The sequence below is a fragment of the Arachis duranensis genome, chromosome 5 (assembly GCF_000817695.3).
Source record: "Arachis duranensis cultivar V14167 chromosome 5, aradu.V14167.gnm2.J7QH, whole genome shotgun sequence".
NCBI classification, from domain to species: Eukaryota; Viridiplantae; Streptophyta; class Magnoliopsida; order Fabales; family Fabaceae; genus Arachis; species Arachis duranensis.
The window spans coordinates 64,222,345-64,236,164 of record NC_029776.3 but is presented as its reverse complement, the minus strand read 5'-3'; positions in this window follow the sequence as shown (position 1 = coordinate 64,236,164).

Here is a 13,820-nt window from a genome sequence, read left to right as displayed (position 1 = left end):
ACGCCCAGCCTTCAGGAGTTTGAAGCTCGTCACAGTCATTCAATCCCAGAATCCTACTCGGAATACCATAGACAAGGTTTAGACTTTCCGGATCCTCATGAATGCCGTCATCTATCTAGCTTATACCACGAAGATTCTGTTGGGGAATCTAAGAGATTTGCGCCCGGTCTAAAGTAGAACGGAAGTGGTTGTCAGTCACGTACGTTCATAGGTGAGAATGATGATGAGTGTCACAGTCATCACATTCATCAAAGTTAAGTATAATGTATATCTTGGAATAAGAATAAAAGAGAATTGAATAGAAAGTAATAATAATTGTATTAAAACTTGAGGTACAGCAGAGCTCCACACCCTTAATCTATGGTGTGCAGAAACTCCACTGTTGAAAATACATAAGTAAAGGGTTCAGGCATGGCCGAATGGCTAGCCCCCTGAATAATCAAGAGACCGAATGATCAAAGACTACAAAGAACATTTTGAGTTCTGTAGCTCCAGAAAATCCATTTCGAGTGCAGGGAGGTCAGATTCCAACAGCATCAGCAGTCCTTTTGTCAGCCTTTTTCAGAGTTTTGCTCAAGTCCCTCAATTTCAGCCAGAAATTACCTGAAATCATAGAAAAACACACAAACTCATAGTAAAGTCCAGAAATGTGAATTTAACATAAAAACTAATGAAAACATCCCTAAAAGTAGCTTGAACTTTCTAAAAAATACCTAAAAACAATGCCAAAAAGCGTATAAATTATCCGCTCATCACATACCCCCTGCAATTCCTTGAGAAGATGACCCGAGGTTTAAATACTTCGGTTATCAATTTATTATAGGTTTGTTACTTGTGACAACTAAAACGTTTGTACGAAGGGATTTCTGTTGGTTTAGAAACTATATCTACAACGCGACTATTTTTATAAAATTCTTTACTAGCAAAAATCCTAACCTCATTTTACCCACTCAAGTGTAGGAGTAGATGGCAACCTACGTAAAGAAGCTTCCAAGGATCTTGACAAAGCGTATTCCACTCCCATCCTTCCATTTTTTTGGACTTCCACCTATTCACAAGATTTCTCGAATTCAATCCTTTGTTCATCAATACTATCTAAGCCTTTTCCCTTAATCAAACTATAATTGGCAGGGTGAAAGAAGTTTACCTCCACAATATTTTCAAATGCACCAGGAGAAGGTTCTTCAAGTTCAAAGGATCTACCACCACTAGAATTTGATGCTTGCTCTTCATTGCCATGGGAACTCAATTCTTGTTCTATCCCATCCAAGTCTTCATATGGAATATGCCTTGGAGGTTGTGCACATCCCTCCTCAACATCAATTTCAATCTTCTTGGAGAGGTCTTTTTCAACTCTAGGTTCCCATAGTGGTTCCGCATCTCCTAAGTCTTCAACCATTTCTTCCTTTTCTTCGATAATCCTAGCTTCCTCCAATTGTTCCAATACAAAGCAACTTCCCTAATTTTCCACCGGAGATTCTAATCTCTCCTTCATGCTATGTTCTTTATTTGATTCTCCACATTTAGCCATAGGAGTTCCTTTAGTGTTCAAGTATTGGGAGGCTAATTGATTTGTTACCGCATCCAAGGCAGCCATAAAATTTTACACATCCCTTTTCATATCTTCTTGCCCTTGAACAAGAACACCAATGGTTTCATCCATTAGAGATTGGGGTAGGTGGAAGGGTTCTTCATTTTGGGAGAAGGGTTCATAATAGGAAGGTGGTTCATCATAGTAATGATATGGTGGTTCTATGTTTTCCACTCTTTCAACTTGTTGCACAATGCACTCCATGGTTGCTTGAAATTGATCCAATGCTTCCTTGAGACAATCCCTTGACTCTTGTTCTTCTTGGATATCATAAGTAGGATCATAGGGCTCTTGGATTGATGGACATGAGTATTCTTCCATGGGAGGTTGTGGTGGAAAGTAGTATTCATCTTGTGGTTGGAAATTTTCATATATTAGAGGTGGTTCATCTTGGTAATAATATGGAGGGGGTGGCTCTTGAAAATATTGATGTTGGAGTGGTGATGGCTCTATGTGTGATTCATATGGCTCATATGGTTGTTGGTAGGATGGATATGGATTAAGGTCATATGAAGGTGGTTGGTGAAAAGAGGCTTGTGAGTATGGTTGAGGGCTATATTGAGGATAGGGCTCATAGGCATATGGTGGTGGTTCTTGATAGTCACAATGAGATTCAGCATAGCCATTGGATTGGTATCCATCATAGAAGTATAGTGCATTGGTGGAGGTTGTTGCCAAGAGGATTGATTATATGTATATGGCTCCTCCCACCTTTGGTTATCCCATCCTTGATACATCTCTTCATTGTAATATCCACTTCCTACAACATAGTTGTAATCACGCTCATAGCCAAAGTGAGAATTCATAGTGGAAAGAGAAAAAAATCAAAAGCTAATAGAAAATAAGAGAAACAAAATTTCTACAACTAGCAAATAAAGCAAAAAGCAAGATATTCACACTATTCACATATGTACAATAACCAATAACATAACACCATTGCAATCCCCGGTAATGGCGCCATTTTGATGATTAAATTTTTGACAGTTTAGAATTTCACCAATGAAGTCTCGTTGTAAAGTATAGTCTCTAAACCAACAATAATCCTTTCATACAAAAATTTATTTGTCACTAAAACAAACCCCTAAATTTATTAACCGAAGTATTGAACCTCGGGTCGTTCTCCCTAGGAATTGTAATAAAGTGTATTGTTATTGGTTGTGAGTTATATTTGGGGTTTTTAAGATTTTAAACAAGAATTATAAATGGCAAAGAAAATAAACTAACAACTAACAAAGCTCTTGGCAACATATGAGAACTAGAAGTCCTATCCTAGTTATCCTCCTCAATTGTGACAACAAATTGTCCATTGTTCCCACCTAGTTAACCTCTAACCATGGAGGAAAGTCAAGTGGATGAATCAATTTGATTCCTCAAGTCCTAATCAACTCCTAAAGGATAGACTAGCTTTAGAGGCATTCAAATCAATTAACAACTTCTAATTATCAATCAACAAAGGGATTAGATAACTCAAGAGTCACTAATTACTCAACCAAGGCCAAGAGGAACAAAACCTACACTAAAATCCAATCAAGCATTTCATCAGATACTTGGAAGGTACAAAAGAAAAGTATAGTAAATTGATAACAAGAACAACAATTATTGAAAAGAATTAACAACAACAATCAAAAGAAACACATTTATTATGAATTACCTTGATTGAATTGAAAGAGAGTAGAAGAAACAAAAGTAGATCTATAACAAAACACAAGAACAACATAAAAGAGATTACAACAAAAGAATGGAAGAAGAATGAATATAACTACAATGAATTGAGAAGAAAGAAGTAGAAGAAGATGAATCTACATCTAGACCTAAGAGCTAAACATAATCCTAATCCTAATCCTAGAGAGAAGTGAGAGCTTCTCTCTCTAAAACTAACTCTAAACTAATCCTAATGTGTGTGAATGAAGGAATCCCCATTTGCTCTTCAATCATTGGCTTTAAATAGCATCTTTGGCGCCATAGTTGGTTGGGATTGGGCCCCACAACTCCTCAGAATTCGTTGGTTGCGAATTCATTAAAAAATCATATATCAGCACCGATGCGTACGCGCACAGCACGCGTACATGTCCATGGGCCATTTCGCAGGGTGCGCGCGCGTCCATGGGCGAGTTCAACTTCTTTGACTTTTCATGATTTCTCCACTTTGCATGCTTTCCTCTTCACTCCTTTGATCCATTCCTAGTTCTTTTCAACCTAAAATCACTTAACAAATAAATCAAGGCATCTAGTGGAATCAAAGAGAGATTAAAAGCATCAAGTTAAAGGCCTAAAAAGCATGTTTTCACATCTAAGCACAAATAAGGAGACAATCACAAAATCATGCTAATTCATTGAGTAAATGTGGGTAAAAGGTCATAAAATCCCTTAAATTCAAGACAAGATAAACCCTACAAATAAGATAAGGGAAGGCTAATCTTGCCAAAGTGGAGGGCTTGTCAGCCACTTTGTACAGTTCTAGAAGAATGATCTCATGAACTTTCACTACCTCTCCAATCATGATGCTATGGATCATGATAGCCCAATCCACGGTTACCTCGGATCGGTTGCTAGTATGAATGATAGAGCATTGGATGAACTCCAACCATCCTCTAGCCACAGGCTTAAGGTCAAGCCTTTTTTGTTGAACCGGCTGCCTTTGGAGTCTCTCTTCCATTGGGCTCCTTCCATACAGATGTCCATGAGGACTTGGTCCAAACTTTGATTAAAGTTGACCCTTCTTGTGAAAGGATGAAGATCTCTTTGCATCATTGGCAAGTTGAACGCTAACCTCACATTTTCCGGACTGAAATATAAGTATTTCCCCCGAACCATTGTGAGCCAATTCTTTGGATTCGGGTTCATACTTTGATCATGGTTTCTAGTGATCCATGCATTAGCATAAAACTCTTAAACCATTAAGATTCCAACTTGTTGAATGGTATTGGTGAGAGCTTCCCACCACCTTCTCCTAATCTCATGTTGGATCTCCAGATATTCCCTCCTTTTGAGCATGAAAGGGACCTCGAGGATCACCTTTTTCTTGGCCACAACTTCATAGAAGTGGTCTTGATGGGCTTTTGAGACAAATCTTTCCATCTCCCATGACTCGGAGGTGGAAGCAATTGCCTTCCCTTTCCTCTTTCTAGAGGTTTCTCCAGCTTTAGGTGCCATTAATGGTTATTGAAAACAAAAAGCAATGCTTTTTCCAATACCAAACTTAAAATGTTTGCTCGCCCTCGAGCAAGAGAAGAAAGAGGGAAGGAGAAGAAGAAGAAATTAGAGGAGATGGAGAGGTGTGAGTGGTTTGGCCAAGGGGGGAAAGAAGTGTTTATGATGTGTGAAGGGGAGAGAGAGTGAGTTGAGGTAGGTGGGGATCCTATGGGTTCCACAGATCCTGAGGTTTCAAGGATTTTGCATCCCTGCACCTTGCTGGCATTAAACGCCCCTCTGTGTGCCTTTCTGGCATTTAAATGCCAGGCTGCTGCCCTTTTCTGGCATTTAAACGCCAGTCTGCTGTCCATTTTTGGCATTTAAATGCCTAGAAAGGTGCCAGATTGGGCATTTAAACGCCCATTTTTATACCTTTACTAGCGTTTAAACGCCAATTTGCCTGCCAGTTTTGGCATTTAAACGCCAGACTGCTACCCATTTCTGGCGTTTAAACGCCCAGAATGGTGCCAGGCTGGGCGTTAAACGCCCATTTTGGTATCCTTACTGGCGTTTAGACGCCAGTAAGCTTGTCCTCAAGGGTGTCCCATTTTTTATGCTGTTTTTTATTTTTATTTAATTTTTGCAGTTGTTTTTGTGACTCCACATGATCATGATCCTAAAGAAAATATAAAATAACATGGATAAATAAAATAAAATTGGGTTACCTCTCAATAAACGCTTCTTTAATGTCAATAGCTTGACAGTGAGCTCTTTTCAGAGCTTCACAGATGCTCAGAGCATGATTGTGGACTCCCAACACCAAACTTAGAGTTTGAGTATGGGGGCTCTATCTGACTCTGTATTGAGAAAAGCTTTTCATGCTTCTTCTCCATGTTTACAGAAGAAGATCCTTGAGCCTTAAACACAAGGTAGTCCTCATTCAATTGAAGGACTAACCTTCCTTTATCCACATCAATCACAGCCCTTGCTGTGGCTAGGAAGGGTCTTCCAAGGATGATGGATTTATTCTCATCCTACCCAGTGTCTAGGATTATGAAGTCAGCAGGGATGTAAAGGCTTTCAACCTTCACTAGGATATCCTCTACAAGTCCATAAGCCTTTTTCATTGATTTGTCTGCCATCTCTAGTGAGATTTTTACAGCTTGTACCTCAAAGATCCCTACTTTCTCCATTACAGAGAGTGGCATAAGGTTGATACCTGACCCCAGGACACACAGAGCCTTTTCAAAGGTCATGGTGCCTATGGTACAAGGTATTAAGAACTTTTTGGGATCCAGTTTCTTTTGAGGCAATGTCTGCTGAATCCATGTAACCAGTTCATTGATGAGCAATGGAGGTTCATCCTCCCAAGTCTCATTACCAAATATCTTGGCATTTAGCTTCATGATTGCTCCTAGATATTGAGTAATTTGCTCTTCAGTAGTAACTTCATCTTCTTCAGAAAAAGAATATTCTTCAGAGTTCATGAATGGTAATAAGAAGTTTAGCGGAATCTCTATGGTCTCTGTATGAGCCTCAGATTCCTTTGGTTCCCCATTAGGGAATTTCTTATTGGTCAGTGGACGTCCATTGAGGTCTTCCTCAATGGAAATTACTGCCTTTCCCTCTTCTACAGGTTCGGCCAAGTTGGACGTGTAGATGGCCTTGTACTCTCTTTTTGGATTCTCTTCTGTATTACTCGGGAGAGTACTAGGAGGAGTTTCAGTAACTCTTTTACTCAGCTGACCCACTTGTGCCTCTAAATTTCTGATGGAGGACCGTGTCTCAATCATGAAACTGAGAGTGGCCCTAGATAGATCAGAGACTATGTTTGCTAAGCCAGAAAGGCTCTGCTCGGAATTCTCTGTCTGTTGCTAAGAAGATGATAGAAAAGGTTTGCTATTGCCAAACTTATTTCTCCCACCATTATTGTTATTGAAGCCTTGTTGAGGCTTCTGTTGATCCTTCCATGGGAAATTTGGATGATTCCTTCATGAAGGATTATAGGTGTTTCCATAGTGTTCTCCCACGTAATTCACCTCTTCCATTGTAGGATTCTCAGGGTCATAAGCCTCTCCTTCAGAGGAGGCTTCTTTAACACTACCGGATGCAGCTTGCAATCCAGTCAGATTCTGAGAAATCATATTGACTTGTTGAGTCAATATTTTGTTCTGAGCCAATATGGCATTCAGAGTATCAATCTTAAGAACTCCTTTCTTCTAAGTCACCCCACTACTTATAGGATTCCTTTCAGAAGTGTACATGAACTGGTTATTTGCAACCATCTCAATGAGTTTCTGGGCTTCTACAGGTGTTTTTAGATGAAGGGATCCACCAACAAAATGGTCCAATGACATCTTTGACATTTTAGACAGACCATCATAGAATATACATATGATGCTCTATTTTGGAAACATGTCAGAAGAACACCTTTTGGTTAATTGCTTGTATCTTTCCCAAGCTTCATAGAGGGATTCACCTTCCTTCTGTCTGAAGGTTTGGACATTCACTCTAAGCTTACTCATCTTTTGAGGTGGAAGGAATTTGGTCAAGAAAGCATTGACCAGCTTGTCCCAAAAGTTTAGGCTTTCTCTAGGTTGTGAGTCCAACCATGTCCTAGCTCTGTCTCTCACAGCAAAGGGGAAAAGCATAAGTCTATAGACCTCGGGATCAACCCCATTGGTCTTAACAGTATCACAGATCTGCAAGAATTCAGATAAGAACTGATGAGGATCTTCTGATGGAAGTCCATGAAACTTGCAGTTCTGCTGCATTAGAGAAACTAATTGAGGCTTAAGCTCAAAGTTGTTTGCTCCAATGGCCGGAATTGAGATGCTTTTTCCATAGAAGTTGGAAGTTGATGCAGCATAGTCACCAAGCATCTTCCTTGCATTGTTGGCATTGTTGTTATTTTCGGCTGCCATATCTTCTTCTTTTTTGAAAATTTCTGTCAGGTCATCTCCAGAGAGTTGTGCTTTAACTTCTCTTAACTTCCTCTTCAGAGTCCTTTCAGGTTCAGGATCGGCTTCAACAAGAATATCCTTATCCTTGTTCCTGCTCATGTGAAAAAGAAGAGAACAGAAAAGAAGAGAAATCCTCTATGTCACAGTATAGAGATTCCTTTATGTGAGTAGAAGAGGAGAAGAAGAGAAGAATGAGGTAGAGAGAAAATAAAGAAAATTCGAACACAGAGAGGGAGAGAAGGTTCAAATTTTAAGAAGGAGAGAAGTATTAGTAAATAAATAAATAAATAGAAAGAGATGAGAGAGAAGAGAAATTCGAAAATATTAACAGAAATAAAATTTCAGTTTAAAACAATTAGTTAATTAAAAAGGTTTTTGAAAAAAGTTGTTAGCGGTTTTCAAAAATTAGAGAGAGAAAAGTAGTTAATTGAAAAAAGATTTGAAAACAAATTTTGAAAAGATAAGAAGTTAAAAAAATTTGGAATTAAGTTTTGAAAAAGATATGATTGAAAAAGATTTGAAAAAGAAATTTAAAAAGATATGATTTTGAAAATTGAAGTTGATGACTTGGCTAATAAGAAACTAAAAGATATGATTCTAGAATTTAAAGATTGAACCTTTCTTACCAAGAAAGTAACAAAATTGAAATTTTTTTTAATCAAATCCTTAATAGTTAGCAAGGTTTTCAAATAAAAATAAAAAGAAGATTTTGAAAATCAATTTTTAAAATTTTCAAAAATATTAGGAAGAAAAATGAAAAAGATTTGATTTTTGAAAAAGGTTTGAAAAGATAGAATTTTTAAATTGAAATTTTGACTTGAGTTAACAAGAAACAACTAAATTTTAAAAACCTTTGACTAAGTCAACCCAAAAATTTTAAAATTTATGAGAAATAAGGAAAAATATATTTTTTATTTTTGAATTTTAATGAAGAAAGAAAAAAACAATAAAATGACTCAATACATGAAAATTTAAGATCAAAACAAAGAAAACATACAAGAAAACTTTGAATGTCAAAATGAACACCAACAACACTTTGAAGATCATGATGAACATAAAGAACTTATTTTTAGAAAAAATTTTAAGAAAAGAAACACATGCAAGACACCAAACTTAGAAATTTTTAAACTTTTGACTCTAAAAATTCGAAAATGCATATGAAAAATAAGAAAAGACACAAAACAAGAAAATCACAAGATTAAATAAAGACAATCATCAAGAACAACTTGAAGATCATAATGCATGAATTTTCAAAAATTTTTTTGGAAAAACGAAAAAGAAGAGAAAAATTTTTTGAAAGATTTTTGAAAACTTTTTGAAAATAAAATAAAGGTTGAAACAAGAAGAAAATTACCTAATCTGAGTAACAATATGAACCGTCAGTTGTCCAAACTCGAACAATCCCCGACAACGTCGCCAAAAACTTGGTGAACGAAATTGTGATCACTCTTTTCACAACTCCGCACAACTAACCAGCAAGTGCACTGGGTCATCCAAGTAATACCTTGCGCGAGTAAGGGTCGATCCCACGGAGATTTTCGGCTTGAAGCAAGCTATGGTCATCTTGTAAATCTCAGTCAGGCGGATTCAAATGGTTATGAGGTTTTGATAATTAAAAGAGAAATAAACCATAAAATAGGATAGAGATACTTATGCAATTCATTGGTGGGAATTTCAGATAAGTGTTGGAAATGCTTTGTTCCCTCTGAGCCTCTGCTTTCCTATTGCGCTCATCCAATCATGCGTACTCCCTTCCATGGCAAGCTATATGTTGGTGGATCACCGTTGTCAATGGCTACCATCCGTCTTCTTAGTGAAAACATATCCGCTACGGTTTCCCGCATGGCTAATCAGCTGTCGGTTCTCGATCGTGTCGGAATAAGATCCATTAATCCTTTTGTACACTGTCACTACGCCCAACAGTCACGAGTTTAAAGCTCATCACAGTCATCCCATCCCAGATCCTACTCGGAATACCATAGACAAGGTTTAGACTTTTCGGATCTCAAGAATGCTGCCAATTGATTCTAGCTTATACCACGAAGACTCTGATCTCATGGAAAGGAAGGCTCTATTGTCAGAAGAGGCAACCATGCGTTGTGAACCAGGAGGCCAAGAGATATACACTCAAGCTCTTGCAGATAGAACGGAGGTGGTTGTCAGGCACGTGTTCATAAGGGAGGATGATGATGAGTGTCATGGATCATCACATCCATCAGGTTGAAGTACGAGTGAAAATCTTAAAACAAGAATAAGCGTGAATTGAATAGAAAAACAATAGTACTTTGCACTAATTCGTGAGGAACAACAGAGCTTCACACCTTAATCTATGAGGTGTAGAAACTCCACCGTTGAAAATACATAAGTGATAAAGGTCCAAGCATGGCCAAATGGCCAGCCCCCAAAACGTGATCAAGAGATCAAAAGTGATCCAAAGATAGTCTCCAAAATGATCTAAAGATATGAATATAATAGTTAAAAGTGCTATTTATACTAAACTAGTAAACTAGGTTTACAGAAAATGAGTAACTAAGTGTAGATAGTGCAAAAATCTACTTTTGGGGCCCACTTGGTGTGTGTTTTGGCTGAGCATTGAAGCTTTCACATGCATATGCTCTTCTTGGAGTTTAAATGCTCGTTTTGGTGCCAGTTTGGGCGTTTAACTCCAGCTTTGGTGCCAGTTATGGCGTTTTACGCCAGAAAAGGGTCTCTGGTGGGCGTTTGGACACCAGTTTGGGCCATCAAATCTCGAGCAAAGTATGGACTATTAACATTGATGGAAAGCCCAAGATATCTACTTTCCAACACAATTAAGAGCTCGCCAATTGGACTTCTGTAGCACCAGAAAATCCACTTCGAGTGCAGGGTGGTCAGAATCTAACAACATCTTTAGTCCTTTCTCAGCCTCTGAATCAGATTTTTGCTCAGGTCCCTCAATTTCAGCCAGAAAATACCTGAAATCACAGAAAAACACACAAACTCATAGTAAAGTCCAGAAATGTGATTTTTGCATAAAAACTAATAAAAATATACTAAAAAGTAACTAAAACATATTAAAAACTATGTAAAAACAATGCCAAAAAGCATATAAATTATCTGCTCATCAGCGTGCGCACGGACCTGTGTGCGCACGCACAAGTCTCGGCCTGGGCGTTAATCAAGTCAAGACCCCTGTTGAGCCAGCAGCATCCCATCTCTTCTTCTCCATTGCTGCTGCGCCACCCTTCTTTCTCTCTCTTCTTTCTCTCTTCTTTCTCTTTTCCTCTCTTTCTTTTCCTTCTCTACCACCGGAGAGCTACTTCACCTTTGTGGAACTCCGGTGTATCTCCAAGAAACATAACCGCCGTAAGTTCGTAGTGGCTATAACAAGTGCCATTTTTCTATCTTCTCATCTTGCTTTCTTCACTCTTTGATTTTCAGGTTTTTATCCTTTTTATGTTGATTTTTTTGAAGTTTTTTTTCTTTTCTTTTCATGTTAATTATATTGAACTTATTGCTTTCTTTAGTTATCTTGTATTGAAAGTGTTGATCTTGGAATTGTTGGGTTACTTTTGATTGAATTTGAGCTTAATTGTGATAAGTTTGCACAATGCACATCATATGTTTGATTAAATGCCTAAATGACACTCTTGTTTGATTCATATGAGATGGCCATCATATGCTTTCAACTTATCTCTTGTTTGGAATATTCTATTATTTGTGCAACTTCAAATATGATTTTTGATAATGATCAACTTGACATACCAATGCGTTTCATTGTCTCTTGAACTTGAAGTTCCAAACACCCATGTCTTACATGACTTTTGATTGTTAATGGGTGATTTATTTACAAATGCATTATTCTTAGTTGAATTTAATTTTTGTTGTTCATCTTAGCAATTTAATTGAGTAATCACATTACAAATGTTCAATTTTTTTTATGTCTTGATCAAACATCTTTTGGCTCTAACTCAAGAACATTGTATATGTGATTATCACTTCTTAAAGATGAACAAATGACACTTCACATTGCTTGAATGGTTATTGATGTTGTGCAACCTTCTTAAAAATGAACTTTCATGCCCACAACTTCAATAACCATTTCCTTCAAAGAATTCAATTAAGTCATTTGGTGCTTGCTTAAGGTTGCTTCCATAATTAATTCTTTAAACTTGCAACTTAAGCACTTGATTGCGACGCATTGAATTTTGATTGTTTTAATAGTGTGATTGCCGTTTTATCCAGCCGGTGTGTGAATTCTAACCGTGCGCACTCTTGGAATACACACATTGTTTCATCTCAAATCACACTAGTTTGAGAGCTTCTCAATTAAGAATTTTAATTCTTCTCTCCATTGTTTGTGCCTCCTCATTATTCTTATCTTATTGTTGCCATGGAATCTTGAAATCTTTTATTTATAATTCTCATTTTTTATGATGCGGAAGAAAGGTAAAGCACCGGTCACATCACCGGTTGTGCAACCAACAACTCGTCCTCTTAATACTTGGTTCATGGATTGCCAAAGTGAGAGACCAAGTGTCTTGGTTAACCGAAGAGCCGACTTCCAATATGAAGTATTCGAGAAAAGAACAATCCATTGGGATAGGACACTAAAGGTTCTAAGCAAATACAAGGAGATTATCCAAGAACGGATTGCCTCGCTTCATTGGGGATTTCTTGAGTAAGACCCTATTGAAGTAAATGAGTCCATGGTGCGAGAATTCTACGCTAACTATCAAGCTTGGGAAGCGGAGTCGGTATTCATCCGGGGGAAGATGTTGGACACTTCCAACAAGGCTCTAGAAGCACTTCTGAAGATTCCCCACATTCTGCCTGCGAAGGATGATTATTCAAGGATGTCATTGGCTGCTATTCTTAAGAAGATTGGTCGTCCGGGTCCATCCTGGGATATGACAAGGGAGGAAAATTTGTTCCTGCTAGCATTGCCTATTCCAATTTGAATACCGAGGCGCGTATTTGGCATTAGATTGTGGCCGACTATATAGTTCCTAGCACCCCTGCTACCCATGTCAGACTAAAAGCTGCTTTGCTAATTTGGGCTATTTTAGAGGTAAGGAAAATAGCCATTGTACCTTTGATACAAACATCGATTTGAAAACTCATTGAAAAGAAAAAGATCAACATTCTTTTTCATCGATGGTGATGCGTATGGCTATATGATGCGCGAAAATTTGTCTCTCAACAAATTTCCCTTCGGCAAGTATACCGAATTGTCATCGAGTAAAAACTCACAATAGAGTGAAGTCGAATCCACAGGGATTAACAGATTAAGCAATCAATGGTTAATTGATTATTCTAGTTAGATGAATCATTAAGGAGTGGAGAGCAACAGGAAAAGTAAATAGCACAAAAGTAAAGAAAGAGATAAAGTGCAGAAAAGTAAAATGGCAAAAAAAGTAAATGTAAGAACTAAAAATAAAATGAACATTGGGATCAAGAGATATTACAATCCTCTGGATCAAGTTTATTCTCATCTCTTCCTCAATCAATGCATTCAGTGATCTCCTTGGCAATCTTAAGTGATTGGATCCCAATTCATTGGCAATCCAATCTCTCTAAGCTTGAACAATTTCCCAATTCCTTGATTTAATTGCTCATGGGAAGAGAAGAAGTTTGGTCAATGATTATACCACACACATTCATAGATCAAAGTATTGGTAGGATTAAATGTCACAATATCCATTCAACCACCAACCTAATTGGTGCACGAAATTGCAATCTCACTTTTGCAATTCCGCACAACTAACCAGCAAGTGCACTGGGTCGTCCAAGTAATATCTTACGTGAGTAAGGGTCGATCCCACGGAGATTGTTGGCTTCAAGCAAGCTATGGTTATCTTGTAAATCTTAGTTAGGATATCAATAATTATCAGGGTTGATTGTGAAAAGTAAAAGAACATGAAATAAGTACTTGTTTTGCAGTAATGGAGAACAGGTTGAGGTTTTGGAGATGCTCCATCTTCTGAATCTCTGCTTTCCTACTGTCTTCTTCTTCAAGCACGCAAGGCTGCTTCCATGGCAAGCTGTATGCAAGGGTTTCACCGTTGTCAGTGGCTACCTCCCATCCTCTCAGTGGAAATGTTCAACGCACCCTGTCACGGCACGGCTATCCATCTGTCGGTTCTCAATCAGGC